The sequence below is a fragment of the Podarcis tiliguerta genome, assembly GCF_965153285.1.
Source record: "Podarcis tiliguerta genome assembly, chromosome: 7".
NCBI lineage: Eukaryota > Metazoa > Chordata > Lepidosauria > Squamata > Lacertidae > Podarcis > Podarcis tiliguerta.
The window spans coordinates 58,877,604-58,890,262 of record NC_139540.1 but is presented as its reverse complement, the minus strand read 5'-3'; the positions used below and the strand labels follow the sequence as shown (position 1 = coordinate 58,890,262).

At 41.1% G+C, this 12,659-nt stretch overlaps 1 long non-coding RNA gene across 1 annotated transcript; it reads left to right on the top strand.

Annotated features, from left to right (window-relative positions):
- The first annotated feature begins 2,350 nt into the window (after positions 1 to 2,350).
- LOC310681778 lies at positions 2,351 to 3,758 on the top strand. Its single transcript, XR_014513611.1, has 2 exons — positions 2,351 to 2,752; positions 3,101 to 3,758. It is a non-coding gene; the product is annotated as an uncharacterized lncRNA (long non-coding RNA).
- The last annotated feature ends 8,901 nt before the right edge of the window (positions 3,759 to 12,659 follow it).

Genomic DNA, 12,659 nt, shown 5'->3' with positions numbered 1-12,659 from the left:
CTCCGAAAACATTTTGTTGCCTGTATCTGCTTTGCACAAATGAGACAGGACAGTACTTACTCTGAAACTCGGGGGGGGGGGGGAATGCCCACACAAAACTTACATAAATCACCTTGACAATTTTCTGAAAGGCAATTGTTGTTGCAATCCCCCTCCCCCCCTCCATGAATTCATTGAACACATGTGGCCATTTGTCTAAGCAGTTCTAATATTAGTTCTATATCTCAAATCATCTTACTGATGATTTACTCAAAGCGACAGTCAGTGGATATTTGTCAGGGTAACATTCTTTGATGTTCCCTATCAATGAAAGTACCTTTGTCTGATGAGCCTGAAAAGCAATCTTACAGTTTGTCTGGCACATGATGAGGTTTTTAAAATATATATACCGTATGTGTGTGTGTGTGTGTGTGTGTATATATATATATATATATATATTTAAAAGCACTACTTCAAATCTGGAATTCAATTATTTATAAAATAATGTGTTGTTCACAGTTTGGAACTAGAGTAAGCCTGTTAATGAAGAAAAGTGTGAGGGTGGATGTCAGTCATCCATATGGGTTTCGGACTAGTAATTGATTGCTCAGGCCAAACTAGATACAATGGTGTGATGACGGACCTACCGGTATTTTGTTTAAACTTGGATCTGCCACAGTCATGCATATATGCTGACTTCAACAACATAAGGAGTAAGTAAATGAAGTGTGTAAAACTTTCCCCACATTCATGGTTTATGCTCCCACATTCCACCCGCCAACCCCTCCACCGGTTGGTTTTCTCCAGCTGAGCTCCAAAACTAGAAGGAAACTGCTGGAAGAAAAGCATGGCCCATTCTTCTCATTTCCAATGTCTTCTGCCTGTATTCCTGCTGTTGCTTGTCCTTTATTCTGAGAAAGTGATGAAATCTTATTTGTTCACTAATGGCTGGACCCTTGTGGGGCTTCCTTCCTCTTAATCAGCAACAGGCTGTTTCTTTGGGGAATGTACTAATATTTGCATCAGTCATATGCTCCGGGGACAGGGATGTTGCTATACAGAAACTTTCAAGTTATTAGATAAGTTTGGCTGCTGAGTATAACTACCTGTTTGAGGGTTTATTTAATATTCATTTTGTAGGAAAGAAAGGCACAGGGGTATAAAGTCCAGTGTTGGAAACATTCTTGATATTCGGTACAGGGAGTTTTCAAGTTTACATCTTGCTTCCAGTGTCATCCCCACCCTGTTTTTTTCCTTCAACCAGATTAGACTCCTGTAAAGTGAGTGTGTTGCTTATTCTGTAAAGGTGAGAGAAAGGAGACTCTGGAGAGCAGGGCAACAGAGGAACAGCTCTTCATTTGTGCTGCTCTGTGCTATAGTTCAATTTTGCCTGCTATTTAACTGTTTAACATGAGCTCAATTGAGGAGCAAATGTAGCATGTACATGAGAGGAGTTTTCTTTGCTATATTTTAATATATTTCTATCTAAGCCTTGATATTAGAAACGTGTTCCAATTGTTTTGCTAAAAGACACCGCTTAATGATACCAAATAGGCTTTCCTGAAAGGGTCTGGAGATGTCATGAGGTGAGCAGTCTCGTGGTTAAATATACTGGAGGTGGTAGGGCAACAGTTCCCATTTCTCTTCACCTGCATGTCCCTTCCCCAATACGTATTGGGGCACACTGCTGCTGCTTTCCCCCTTCATTCTTCCTCTTCCTCCCCATTTCCTTGATTCATAACTAGGGCTTAAGGTCCAAGGTTGGTATGGAATTATTCTGGACAGCAAGGAAATGATAGATTAAAGCACATTGATCCATGAGCAGTCAACTTTGTACTATGTTACACTATGATATGAACCAGAAGCATAGAATCGTAGAGCTGGAAGGGACCCTGAGGATCATCTAGTCCAACCCCCTGCAATGCAGCTGTCCCATATGGGGATCAGACCTGCAACCTTGCTGTTATCAGCACCACGTTCTGACCAATTGAGCTATCCAGTTGCCAGCTGTAGCAATTGAGCATGCACTTCACACCATTCCCAATGAAATGAACTCATGAAAGTTAAGGTCTGTTAGCCGTAGCTGTGTGTGGAGAGAGGAGAGCTTGGGGAGGAGGAGGAGGAGGAGGAGGAAGGAAAGTGGTTATCAATCATTCGTTCCAGTTTGTTTGTAGTTTTTTTCATTGTACAAATGTTACTCCACACTCTCCAGTGCATTTTCCCATTACTTTTTGAGAAGTCCGTTTTGCAGGGTGGGGTGAGGGAGAAGACAGCAGGTTTGTTGCAGAAGTGCTCAATCAACTTTAATTGTGCAAACCCTGAATTTCCCAGAATGTGACATTCTGGAAGCGCCTGTGTTTTATGTATTAACTATGAAGAAGTATACGTTACTTCCAATGAACATCAGAAACGCAGAATGAGGTTTGCTGAATCATTAAGACTGGTGCATTGTTGTTATTTTGCTTTATATTTTCGCACTAGCCCTGAAAAAGCCCTGGGGCAGCACTGCTGCCACTTTTTTTTTTTTTTGCTTCAGATTGGGAGCAGCCTTCATTTTTTTGGGTCAAGGTAGCTTTTGTAAAAAGGCACTGGATTAAAACAGTGTCAAACCCTCATTTCGCCTGTTCTGCCTAATATTTGTGCCGAGTTTTACTTTCTGTGAGGTCTGCTCTCTAGTTTTTCTTTCCCGCAACGGCCCTACTACAATGTGGAGACCTGCCAGGATAAGGCTCACCTCTCACTAAGATGTACTTTGCTGAATCCAATCACTCAGGTATGATGAGCCAGGCTTCCTGAGCATCAGAAAAGAGGCTTGAAAACAATGAAAATAAAGACAGATGGATATCTTTCAAGTTTATTAATATAAACATTCAGATTTAAATGTGACCACATTTCAAATGGAAACTAAAAGAAATGAAGCCTTAAAAACAACAACCCATAAATCATGAGATGGGGTTATTAGTGCGCCAAGGATCACCTAGTTTGTGGAAGTGACATGTGCTTGTAATGGCGGAGGAGGAATTCCAGGTGGATGGTGCCTGTTATTTTATCACCCCACATTTATGTAAACAAAGGGATGAAGCAGGCAAACTTAGTCAAGTGAATCTCTTCTTAATTACAGTTTGCCCACCTCTTCTTGCAGCAGTATTCCAGGAACTTCCAGCTCAGTTTTATAAATGGCTCATGTATCTGCAATGGCAGCAGAATTTTTGTCCTAATTTGCTCCCACATGAATAAACTGAAATGGACATCTCATCAGCACAAAGGATGCACCGTTTTGCATCTAGATTCTGCTCCCAAGAACAATTGTGCTGAGGTAGGGAAGAAAAAAAGAGAGAGAGCTAAAATCCCCAAGAAAAAGAAAACCGATGATACAGCAGCCTGAACGCGGTTGCTATTCAAAGATGCTTTCCCCATGTGCTGCACTTGCACACAGTGCCAAAGTCACAGCTGATGCGTGTTCTGCTTTATTTCTTTCGTGAATCGCACCCCAAGGTGATTTAACAATAAAAACATCAACAATAAAAATGTATATCAAAACAATTTCAAGTCCAGTACAGATGCAGACTGGGATAAAAAAAATTCTTCACTATAAATGGCTGGCTGAAAATGGAAGGTCTTCAGTAGGGGACAAAAAGATAAGAGGTAGTGCCAGCCTGGCATGTTGTCTTGAATGTATATTTTACTTCGTTTTTTTAACATGCTGTAGGCCACTTTGAAACTTTTGTATTAGCAGTGTATAAATGCCCATAAATAATAAAGAAGAAGACCATCTACAATGCTGTTTGCCTCTCTGGTCCCACTGTAGTAGAAATCTATCACTTTCTTCATACAAAGCCTGACTTCTACCTGTACATATTCTTACTTTCCATTGCCATAGCAAAGCAATATAAGACACACTTATACCACTCCCGTGGGTAGCCAGAAATTGCTCTATGTCAGGACCTCACACCTAGAACAGTTTCCACCTCTCCGGTACATATGCTAAAATTTGACAGCTGGGGTTGTTAAACAATATGATGGTGCCTGGCAGGAAAAAATTTATTGCTGAAAACCATCGCAAGCCAAACAGTTAACTGAATGTACGTTCTCAGTCCCAGGCAAAGAGAAAAAAACTGGGTGGTCCTGCTATATTTCTCCTAAGTCGCCCAAGAGCACTCAACTAGCAGGATTGTAGGGAAGGTGAGGTCAGTTTATTTTGAGAGAACCTATTTGAAAACTAATTTGTCAAATCCTGGCAGAGTGATTTAATGGTGAAACTAGAATAGCCCGCTAATGGCAAGTTTTAAAACATTTTCTAAATGCAATCGAAATTCACATATGTGAAGTTCTGGGCTGATAGGCCCTGTCAAGGGGAGATGAAATCTGCCAGGCCTTGCTAACTATGGCCCTGGGTCTACTGAGAGGGTGTGTGTGTGTGTGTGTGTGTGTGTGTGTGTGTGTGTGTGAAGGATTGAGTGCAATGGGGACAGTATGAAGTGTTTTATTAAAAACCTTTCTTTCCTACCTTCATCGTTTCCAGTTCCAGGGGGATGGGGGTGGCTAGAGCATCTACATCATGGGTAGGCAAACTAAGGCCTGGGGGCCGGATCTGGCCCAATCGCCTTCTAAATCCAGCCGACGGACGGTCCAGGAATCAGCGTGTTTTTACATGAGTAGAATGTGTGCTTTTATTTAAAATGCATCTCTTGGTTATTTGTGGGGCATAGGAATCCGTTCACCCCCCAAAAAAATATATAGTCTGGCCCACCACAAAGTCTGAGGGACAGTGGACTGGCCCTCTGCTGAAAAAGTTTGCTGACCCCTGATCTACATCATAACAATGCAATAAAATAAGAGAAGATAAAAATGCAGCAATTAAAACACCACTATAAACTTTTTTTCAGAACAGTTTTTCATCACTCAATTACTTGTTAATATAATTGCCTTCCAAGCTTGCCTTATCTACCTTGGATATTTATAAAAAAATAACCAGTTTAAAGCACTTTTGTTTGTTTGTTTGAAAGCTTTTCTTACCCACCCCAAATAGTTGGAAAGGAAGGAAGGAAGGAAGGAAGGAAGGAAGGAAGGAAGGAAGGGAAAGAAAGAACAGCCCTATTATTTCCTAGGACATTCTGACTGTGATATCTGTGCATGTGTCACAGAAGGTCCTCAGATAGATGATCCATGATATCTCTGAGCTCTCACAAATGCACATGTATGGCTCAGACTTTTTAACTGTGGAGAGGCAGGAATTACACTTGTGGCATGGTTGGAAGAGAGAAGAAAGCACAATCTCACCCTCTGTACCAGCAGGGTGAGGAGAGGGCACTGCTGTCTACCTCCCAAATTAAATCAGAGTAATATATGGCTAAAGTAGGACACCCACAGATAGCACCTGTTGCTTCACCACAAACAAACAAGTCTGTTATTCCCCAGCATTACGGTGCTGGCTGGAAGCCTTCAATTCCACCCTCCCCCCACACCGCATCAGACTGTCACGTGGAGAGACAAGAGTTTGGGCTTTTGGCATAGATAGGAGGGTGCCTGGCAGATGAAGAGCTGTTCTTCAGCCAGGATTCAGGCGACACACGCGCTGAGACACTCTACCACCACCAGCAGCTACGGCTGTCGCCGTAAAGCTTACACATCACAGAAGCCTATTCTGCCTTCTTCAGGAACACAAAAGCTTCCACTGAAAACCAATGTACCAGTATAGTTGGCAACATTAACCCAGGGCCAGTTACTTAGCAGCAATTGTAAAAACACAAGATCTAGACGAGAGCATTATCAGGATACAACTTCAATCAGACTTCTGAACTTTGCACACAAAGGCACAGAAAAATGTTCGGAAAAGCATGCCTTGTAACTCTTAGGATTTTAAGGCGGTAAAATATCCATAACCTGAAGTATCCCTGCACAAAAAGGCATATGAAATGCTGCAGGGTTTTACATTTTAGAAATATTCTGGGGAAAATGCATGCAGGATTTGCCTTTTGGATGTTCTATGGATTATGATTTTCTGCATGCTGCTAAGGACAAAGAAGTTGCCTTAATTAATTTATGACTCTTTCATAAAATGTTGGTTATAAACAACTGGTAAAGGAACAGAGGATACCTTTCACTGTAGGTCAGCATTTATTCTACAAGCCAGGTCAGTAACAGCTTAAAGCTGGTCTTGGTTGTTGACCCACATGATACCATCTATTGGCCTCCGTCTATTTCATAATAAATAGAGAACAGCTTTCACAGCAACTAACGTTACAGTTCACAATCAACACATTTCTTGTCAATCAACACAAGATGGGCGGGGTGGAAATAATAAATATTATTATTATTATTATTATTATTTGTCATATCAATCAGCACAGTGATATGAAGACTGAAGTCCTATTCACAGTAAATAGGGATAGTTTAAGTACTTACCATGTACTGCTAATGTGCTTCTCCCAGGCATACATAAAAACAGTAGGAAATGATTCACAGAAGAATTTATGGCAAACTACTCATTTCGAAGTGTACTCTCTCTCTTTTTGGTAAATTCTACAGTTACCATATTATGTGACTTTGTATCTGTGACTAATCTGTAAAAAAAACTAGTTTTAACTAGTCCCCCCATCACAACCCCATCACTTCAGACTATAGAATTTATCACTCCATATACAGTTTCATATGTTTTCAGGTTTCCATCACGTTACTAGAAAACAGAAGACTGCAATCTGATCTTCGACTCGCCCCCCCACCCTCCGCTAATTTTATGAGCACATTTGATTAATGTCCCATGCTTATGTTGAGCACTTTGGCTACCAGGGATGCCTTTCCTGCATTCATGCAGTCTCTACTTCTCATCTCCTTACATCATCTACACAATCTCAGCCTACGTTCCAGAAAGATGACCAGGAAGATACAGTGGGGTTTTGCACTTTCTCTTTTTAATCATTAGCTCTCCTGTTTCACATCAGAAGCTGTTTCTCAAACTGCGTGCGCGCGGGCATGCACTTATTTATGAAACGGCTCCTACCTAACGTGGCATGAAAAGATCTCTCGACTGAAACAGAAAGCCAAATCCTGGACTGGTCCTGCTCAAATGTGTGACAATGCTCTGAATGTGCCTTAGTTCCAACCCCCTGATAGGTGAGATCAGTTCTGACAATGCTGGTGACCAATTTGGGGGCCAGGGTTGAATCCCAACCCACTTTTTCTTGTGACTTGGATTTGGTGCCCTCCCAAAACAAATAATCAGCTCTGTCAAAGCTGACAGCATTGACCTTCGATTATAAAAGCTTCTACTTACAATGTTCTATGTACAGCTACTGTTGTGGGCACTTGATAAATGTTACATCTCATTAATCTGAGATTCATGCATCTCACACAGGTTCACACTGCACATTGTAGGGAGATAGTAGTACTAGTAGTAGTAGTCGTAGTATTTCACCCATCTAACTCTGGGCGGCTTCCAACATACATAACAACATAATAAAACATTACACATTAAAAGACTTCCCTGACTTCAGGTGTCTCCTAAAGGTTGTATAGTTACTTATCTCCTTGACATCTGATGAGAGGGCATTCTACAGGGTGGGTGCCACTACCGAGAAGGCCCTACCAAGATGATGTATGGGTGCCAGCAGTATTTCTTTGTTAGCATTTTACTGCCCCTTGCAAATTGCACTGAGTCATCGCATCACAGAGTTTTCTAGCTACCTGTTACTGGGAAGATGCAGAGTGGGGTGAGGAGATGTGGGTCGGTGACACATGTACATCTCCCTGTAACATGTTGTTTCAATCACATAAACCTATGGAAGCAATGGACAGATAAGCAATTCAGGATAAGATGCAGGTGGCTATGGTACATGTGAGCACATTAACAGAACATTTTTTTTGTCACAAGTTCAGTGTTGCATTTCCTCCCATATAGGTGATATAGGTAACGTGATGGGAGGAGAGCCTGGAAAAGTGTCCACTGGCTTCTTTACAGTTATGCCACTGATAAAAGCTTGATGGGTGTTTCTGGGGTTGGCAGTCCAACACTGCAAATGAATAATTCTTCGAATCTCCGCTCATCGGTAACAGCCAGACAGAGAGATTTGTAGTAACGTAAGAAGAGCTCTGGTGGATCAGGCCAAATGCTTATCTAGAGCAGTATCCTGTTCTGGCAGTGTCCACCCAGATACCCATGGGAAGCCTGAAAGCAGGGCATGGGTGCAAGATCACTCTCCCCATTTGTGAATCCTAACAACTGGCAGTCAGAGCAACACAGCTTCTTGCATCCTTTGCATTTTAGGTCATTTCCCCATTCCCAGGGCTTGTGGGCGTTTTAAGTGGTGCTGGATTTAATCAGCAGCAATGCTTTGGCACCACCACTGAACTAATTGCTACGTTCCCCAAAAGAACAGATCAGGGGGAGGGGGGAGATAGACTCTCCCTTAAACTGATGAAAGTTGATAATAATGAACATCTCAGACAAGGCGACAGAGTGATTCTTGGCAGAGAAATAATGGATCTAAGTACAATATTAATTTGTGAAAGTTTTCTTCGTAGACACAGTTTCGCTCCTCCTGTCTTCATCTTAATTGGCCTTTACAGACTAAATTGGTTGGGGAAGGTTCTTGTCTCCTCAAGTCCACCTCTAACAGGGGACTGCAGTAATCTAATTTACTGCTTCCTCCATTTTCAAACGAGGTTGTTACTATTAATGGGTTTTCGTTACTAGTGGGACAGCACTTTCATAAGCAGACCTAAGTACAAAATTGACGTTAAAATTATTATGTTTGCATTTAAAATTATTACCAAGTTTTAAAAATATTTATAATGATTAGATAACAAGGCTGCAACCCCACTCCCACCCGTGAGCTCCTCCCCCAATGCCACGCTATTGAAAAAGAGGCCCGGATTCAGGCTGTAATTAAAAACAAATAAAATAAAGGTCTGTATAGATGTGGAATGGATTTTATTTTATTTTTAACTTTTTCTGAACAGCTGGATTTCCTCTTCCCTAGTACTACACGGCAAGGTGCTTAAAAATACTTTATTTTATTACCAAACAAAATAAACCAAAGATAGAGCATAAAGAAATTATGTTACAGCAGGCTGAAATCAGCACAAGGTTGTACATTACTATTGAACTTCTTGTTCCAAAACATAACAAAAACCACCAATTTTTCCGTAAACCTGTTAGGCTGGTTTATATGTATTATCATAAGTTAGTTTAATCATAGTTAAGCATATCTCCTACTATTTCTGAACGGATTGAGAAAATTTGGTCCATAGTAACTATGATTAAACAGCACGGTGCTTTTTAATCACTGTTATTTAGAAAGCAACAAAAGTCCTACTACATATGTACAGTTCTTTGCTACTACAGACTTTGGTCACATAGGACTATATCTGCTCAATAAGCCCAATCAAAAGCATGTAATCTGAATCATTACTAAAATAACAAAAGTACATGGAATTGGGAGATGATATCTCACGTATTTGCACTTCTGCGGAGGCTGGCGGGAGAGCTGAATGAAATACAGGGCAGGCTCCAGGAATTTTGTTGCTGCCCTAGCCTGAAAATTATTTCTTTGCCACTGGCCTGAATCTCAGCTTGTTTCCTCCTGGAGAGTTTTCCTGATTGCCACCCAATTCAGTACAAACAAATATTAAGGAAGGGAAGGAAATATGCTGCAAAGGAAATGTGGGCAAGACACATACCTCTTAGCCCCATCCTAGACTTTGGGAGCAAAAGGCTCAAGGGTGCAAGATAATTCATATCCCCCACCTCCATGGCTTGGGCTCAGTGGTTTGGAGGCATAAACTGTGCTCCGTGTGTGTGTGTGTGTGTGTGTGTGTGTCTGTCTGTCTATCTATCTATCTATCTATCTATCTATCTATCTATCTATCTATCATCTATCTATCATCTATTTGGCCTGGAATCTCTGGGTTTCTGTTGCCCCAGCAAGCTGCTTGTGCTAGAGTTTGTGCTTCTTCTCAGGGCCTACTTCTGTATCTGTTTACATTTGTATCCTGTTCAGAGCCGTTTACATATGTTTTCCAGGCAGCTTCCCATCCAGGCTTCTTAGAGTCAGGCCTGCTGATTCGTGTATTTTCGCACCCTCCATTTTGCCATTTTCTTTGCCATCTCTCTCCAGACACTGCCTATTCCCTATCATGGTTTCCAGCCAGGGGATGATTCATGCATGCATATATTTATCACTCAGTATCTTATCGTTTTGTGACTTGCAGCTGAGGCTTGCTGATAAATGAATGGAAATTGACTTAACAGCCCAGTTCGCGTGTCGCCTAACTATAGTTAATGGCTCTCTGTGAATGCAGAGATTGATCCTGCTTCGCTCCTCACCTCTAGCAAGCAGGAGTAACAAACCATGATCACTGATTTAGCATTATATCCCAACCTGGGGTTGTGGTTTGTTTTGCTCAACAAACCATGAACAGAACAAACCCCAATCCCTGGTTTGGATGTAAAATGCTAAGCCAGGCTCCCATTGGATAGAGGAAAGGAGCCAGTCAGGAGCCTTCTGGGCGTTCATGGCAAGCCATTAACTATGACTTACCTTGACATGAGTATGCTGCCAAATGGAGTTGTGACATATAGCATTTACCTCCACTTTCATGCTTTCAATGTTACTTTATTGCCATGTAGATTACAGAGATGTTTTGTAAGTGCCTCTTCAATGCATGGTCCAATAAAATAACATCGGCTAAGAACAGGAGTAGCACAAAATGTCTGTCTTTGACCATCTGCTGTTGAGAAATAAGCTTGCTTGTTGGGACCACCTTTTCAGGCAGCATCTGCTCCCTCTTCCTGAATTTCCTCTGAAAACATGTGTAGGCTGGATTGACTGACTGCTAACTATTATTAAAGTCGAGAAGAGCAAGCTAGCTATATATTTAACTCAGTGATGCATTAAAGCAACAATACCCTGTTTTCAGACTTCAAACTTAGCTCCCTAATAATGGCACAAAGATAGAAGATAAGAGTTGGGCTGGGTGCAAAGCATCCTTGAAAATACAGAATGTCATATGATGGTTCTCTGTGGAGACAGGAAATCCTTAAATCTTGTTCCTGATGCACTGGGCTCTAGCTTACATATGTTTATGACGCAATAATATTTCTTAGTCCATTATAGTGCCACAAGATTCTTTGTCCGACTGACTTACCATTACTACCTTTCTGAAACTTGTCCCCGAGACTGTAGGATAGCCACATAAAGTATCCTGGATTCTGAAGAGAGATAAGTATCAGCTTTTAAAGCTCTACTTTCCCCACAGTACAATGTCAAAGTGGGAAAAATAAATTTATCTTGTTCCAGACATGAACAAAGCAATGAGCATCTTGGTCTGACTGCTGGAGATAGTGGTTTTTCAAGTGAAACCAATACACACACAAAAGATACAAAAATAGATTAGCAGAATGGTACGGCTAGAACTCCCGTGAGAGAATGAAAGTGAGCTATTAATACCATTCAGTCACCTCTCCGCTTTGCTATTGAGTTCCAAATATATAAGGAACCTTTTCCCATTTTTCTGTTCCTTGTACATGTTCTCGCGTAGGTGTCCTGTTGTCAGGGCAATCTGTATTTCGGTGCCAAATTATTTGAACTGAAAAAAGGGACAAAGCAAAACCAACTTGAAATGTCCTGAGGTATTTTATTTTTTTAGAATACAACCATGCAATCTAAGTTCCAAATATATGGAAGTGCAAATGTAGTTATTATTCTTGCAGATATTTGAAATTTCAAAAGGGGATTTCAGACTCTTCCCCCTAATCTTGAAGTACACTGCAGAACCTACACTCATACCCATTACTTGACCCATGATCAAACTTCTAAATGCATATTATTGTTTCTTCCTTTTCCAATATTATATCTTCTGAGTAGCATCATTCCTGGACTTTGAAGATGAGGATAATTTCATTTGTATGTGTCGCTTCTAAACATGACACAAAAATGTGCCTATTTAGTTTCTCCTGCCGCATGTTAAATTCTCAATACTGTATTGTAAAGTTTGGAAAACCACTCGTATGCTTCTCTCATAGTTCTGACATACAGAATCTGGATCAGCTCCAGCCCAGGTTTCATTCAGGACTCAGGTTATTTCTTTGCAATGAGTTCTAGGCACATGAGATCTGTAGGCACATGAAGAAGCCACCTTGCTGAAGCTAAGCAGGTCTAAGGGCTTATCCACACTTACTTTTCCTCAGCCCTTACCAGACATGGTCTGTACTTTAATGCTCTGTGTCCGGGTGCTTCTTTCTTTCATTTTCTTTCTTTCTTTCTTTCTTTCTTTCTTTCTTTCTTTCTCCAGAGCTTTTCCCATGAAAACCTGCTCTTTAGTGCTCTTTAGTAGATACTTGTATGTACAGTGGTACCTCAGGTTACATTCGCTTCAGGTTACATACGCTTCAGGTTACAGACTCCACTAACCCAGAAATAGTACCTCGGGTTAAGAATTTTGCTTCAGGATGAGAACAGAAATTGTGCTCTGGTGGCGCGGCAGTAACAGGAGGCCCCATTACCTAAAGTGGTGCTTCAGGTTAAGAACAGTTTCAGGTTAAGAACGGACCTTCAGAACAAAATAAGTACTTAACCCGAGGTACCACTGTACTAAAATTATTTTATTAAAACCCTACTTTGCCCTCTGGGTTTTTCTGAATCCCTGAAGGACCTTACATGTTTTCTAGAATGCATTTGTCT